The sequence below is a fragment of the Echinops telfairi genome, unplaced genomic scaffold, assembly GCF_000313985.2.
Source record: "Echinops telfairi isolate 266 unplaced genomic scaffold, ASM31398v2 ScPeMD7_1;HRSCAF=3_0, whole genome shotgun sequence".
NCBI lineage: Eukaryota > Metazoa > Chordata > Mammalia > Afrosoricida > Tenrecidae > Echinops > Echinops telfairi.
Window position 1 is genome coordinate 93,059,422 of NW_022103896.1, and position 4,769 is coordinate 93,064,190.

Sequence of the window (4,769 nt, forward strand, 5' to 3'; positions counted from 1 at the left end):
AAGAACGTCTTAGTGAAATTACTTTGAGAGAATTTAAACATGCATGTACCAAATGAGTATTCCTTATTTATCAAATGCAGTTCAAAATTTCTAGCTCATTGATTATGCCTCAGATTATGAAGTATGTAATTGTCTGTGATGATTTTTTTTTTTTACAAACATACAGTATTAACAGATATGGTCCAAAACTGTGGCAACTTGATGCCAATATGCTGAGTATAGCTCCTCAGGAAGGAGCGTGGCAATGCCACTCTTGCTACTAGGGATGATGCTGCCTCTTTAACAGCTTAGTACAGAACAGACTCTGAACATTATTTTCACTTTTTTCCCCTAAAAGCAAAAATCCATTTCATATGTCTTCTTGTTAGCAAAATCTGGCACAAATGCAAAAGTGAACATAAAATGTCATAAAGTGAACTTTTCAAAAGTAGAAGAACATTTTTCAAAGGTTCCATATCCAGTTACTAACTGAAAAACTGGCAGTGTGATCCCACCAGCAACTCTACAGCAGAAAAGACCTGGCGATCTGTTTTCATGGAGATTACAGTGGAGGAAACCTTTTGAGGCAGCTCATGGCTTTAAGGAAAAAAAAAGAGGAAAAGTAAAATTTGAAAACTTTAAGTTCTAGTAACAAGCAAGTTCTTCTCAAACAAACAAAATAATGAGAGAAGATACCCTCTTTGTTTAGAATCTTCAGAAGAGGAAATCTCAACCCTTTAGTATCAAGTGGAACTTTAGCTTTCCGTCACTTGTAGATTCCTTTGATCAGATTGAGAAGTTGTCTTCTTTTCCTAGTTCATTGAATCTTTTTTTTTCTTTAATCATGAGTGGATGTTGGATTTTGCCAAAGGCTTTCTATGAATCTTTTGAGATCATCATGTAGTTTTCTGTCTTTCTTTTTTATTTTTAATTGTGATTTAGGTAGAGATCATCAGTTTCATTTTTTTCCCATTAAACATATTTTCATTGCTTTTTTGGTCATTACAATTACTGGCTTTTTTTAGGACAAAAGTGAAACGTTGATAATGCTCAATTTAATATTACTAACCTTGAAACAAATAACAATAACTCCTTATATAGCAATTTATATCTCAAAAAGAACTTTTACATATACCAATGAAACCCTCAGAACATCCCTGTGAGGTAGGCAGGGTAGGTGTTATTTTCCTATTACTTTTGAGAAGAACTACGCTCATAAGTAAAGTAAGGTCGCATAATTGGTAAATGATGAAGTCAGGGCTAGAAACTAGGCCTTACATATTGCCTCCCTGAGAACTTTCAAGTAATGAGAACCTATGCTATTACCGGCAATATGTCTTTCCTAGGATCTGAATCAGATGTATTTTTATGTTTATACAACCTTTCCCTGACAATTCTGAAACTGTGATGAGGCTTTTCTACCATGACTGGATTATTGCTGAGACGTATTCCATCCTTAGGTGAAACGTTTTTTTTATTTTAAGGGTCCTTGGCTACAAATTCTAAATTATGAGTATTTTAATAATTCATTTTAGAATATTCTGCAAAAGTATCCCCAAAGTGAATTTTGGCTAAACAAAAACTAAATGGATCTTTTTCCATTTTAAAGAGTTTTCTATTCTTTCTAAGATTTTTGTATGCATACAAGTGGAAAATAGCCTTGAGGGCAACATACCAGCTTGGAACAGTGAATTAAGAGAGGACGGCAGGGTCAGCCCCTATCCCAGCTACATTGACCCCACACTCCAGAAGAATGTACTCCAGAGGACAGCACTGAAGATAAAACCTGCAGAGGGTGGCGGGTCTGCCCGGACCACATGGGAGCAAACTAAAAAGCAAAGAGAGAGAACACAGTGTACTGGCCCACTAAGCCCCAAGGACAACACTGCTGCTTGGAACAGCCAATGTACATAGAGGACTGTAGGACAGGGCCCACTACGGACACAGCACTGGAGACACACTGTGGGAATTTTGCCTGGTCTGATCCCTCTCCCCGCCACCCCCAACACTGGGGCAAAACATGAAGGGAATGCAGCAGAGCAGCAAGGGGGCAAAGCACCCAAGTCTCTTAAGAATCCTGAAAACAGACTTCAGACTCAGTGGGCAGGGCTCTGCACCTCATCAGACGCAATTGGGAAACATTCATAAGGGTCAGCAGACAGACATGGAACTATTTATAGGTGCTTCCCCCCCTATACATGATAGGCAAGATAAACAATCCCCAGGGAGCCAACAAACCCAAGGATGAGGGAACAACAAGAGATCTAAAATCGATAGTGTGGAGGGCATAGAATGCCTGGTGGGGTTGGATCAAGTGCAGTGTAGCTGAGAGGAATTACTCAGAGATAAATGAAGGTCAAACATGATAGTGGTACAGGAGGAAAGTAAAAGGAAATAGAGGAAAGAACTAGGAGGCAAAAGACATTTATAGAGGTATAAATATAGGCATATATATCTGTAAATATATTAATATATAACAGTAGAGATATAGGTCTATGTACATATAATTATAAATTAAGTATTAAGGTAGCAGACAGACATTAGGCCTCTACTCAAACCCTCCCTCAACACTTTATTCTAAAACCTTATTCTAAAAACCTGTCATTAATTGGATATCCCCTTACAGAAGGGTCGCGGGGACGAGCCAGTCAGGGTGCAGTGTAGCAATGATGAAACATACAACTTTCCTCTAGTTCCTAAATGCTTCCCCCACCCCCAGCTATCATGATCCCAATTCTACCTTACAAATCTGGCTAGACCAGGGGATGTATACTGGTACTGATAAGAACTGGAAACACAGGGAATCCAGGGCGGATGATCCCTTCAGGTCCAGTGGTGAGGGTGACAATGCAAGGAGGGTGGAGGGATGGTGGAGTGGAACTGATTACAAGGATCTACATATAACCTCCTCCCCGGGGGACGGACAACAGAAAAGTGGGTGAAGGGAGACATCGGACAGTGTAAGATATGACAAAATAATAATTTATAAATTATCAAGGATTCATGAGGGAGGGGATTTTGGGGAGGGAGGGGGGAAATGAGCTGATGCCAGAGGCTTACGTGGAGAGCAAATATTTTGAGAATGATGAGGGCAATGAATGTACAAATGTACTTTGTACAATTGATGAATATATGGATTGTGATGAGTTGTATGTGCCCCTAATAAAAGGATTAAAAAAAACTGGCGTTCTGTGATGCTCACGTTCCCAACACAATCACTGAAGGCAAAATGGGTGTATAAGCAAATGTGGTGAAGAAAGCTGATGGTGCCCAGCTATCAAAAGATATAACATCTGGGGTCTTAAAGACTTGAAGCTAAACAAGCAACCATCTAGCAGGAAAGCAACTAAGCCCACATGGAAGAAGCACTCCAGCCTGTGTGATCATGAGGTGTCGGACCAAAGCAGGTATCAGAAATCAGAAGTACCAAAACAAAAATCATATTGAAGGGAATGAGGAGGGTCGGAGTGGAGCCCAAAACCCATCTGTAGACAATTGGACATCTCCTCACAGAAGGGTCACAAGGAAGGGAAAAGCCAGCCTGGGTGCAGTTCTTTAATGCTCCCTCTCCTCCCCACCACTAGCATGACCCCAGTTCTACCTTACAAATCTGGCTAGACCAGAGCATGTACATTGGTACAGATAAGAGCTCTCGACATAGAGAATTCAGGACAGATAAACCCCTCAGACATACGGAATCCAGGACAGATAAACCCCTCAGGAACAGTAATGGGAGTAGTGATACCATGAGAGTAGGGGGAAGGTAGGGGAAGAAGGGGGAACCAATCGCAATGATCAAAGAAGCCTCCTCCCCGGAGGGGGACAAATAACAGAAACGTGGGTGAAGGGAGACAGGGACAGTGTAATATATGAAAATAATAATTTAAGATTTTTCAAGGGGTCACAAGAGTGGGAGGGAGGGAAAAAAAAGGTCTAATACTAAGGGCTCAAGTAGAAAGATAAGGCTTTGAAAATGATGATGGCAACATATACACAAATGTGAATGATGTGTGGATTCTTGTAAGAGCTGTCAAAACCCCCAGTAAAATGATTTTTTTTAATTGAGTGATTGCAAGGGTCAAGTTTAAGTTTTAAACTCGAACATAAGAATCATTAAAATATAAATTTTAGCTCTCAATACCAAACTAGTTCTAAGATCTTTATGAAACACAAGAGTTCTACTGGAATACTACTACATTTTTTTAAGGGACAAATTAAGCCTTCTTTGTTTATTTCTTCTTTCTTACATCATCCATAGTTTATTTTCCTTAGTAAACGATTGTGGATTGATTTCTTTTATTTTGGGCCTTCTATTTTCAAAAATACCTATTTGGTTTTTTCAAGGTATCTATATTTACAAACAACAATTGTAATAGTTTTATTATGGCTAGTAAGATATTTATATAAAAGCTTTGATAATTCATCTAAAATAATCTACCGGTGGGACAGTGAATTAAGGTGTCTCTTCTAGCTAAAGTCTCTGTAACTAACACCAAATGACCTCTTCCTGCATGAATCTGAGTATGAAAATGGGGAAAACACCGATAGGATGAACCCAATATGTAGGGGAAAAGGGCCCCCAACCCATCATCACGGGTCTGGTAGGCGCTATTGTACGCGATAGTAAGTAAAGACTATAGTGATGTCATAGCGCGCATGAGAGATAGAAGAGAGATTGAAGTAATGGAGTCAGACACAATTCATGGTAGCATGCTCACCTCAGCCCCGCTTGGTGGTCCTCATGGGGGGAGCCTCGGGAGCGAGAGCGACTTTATTGCTCACCAAGGCTT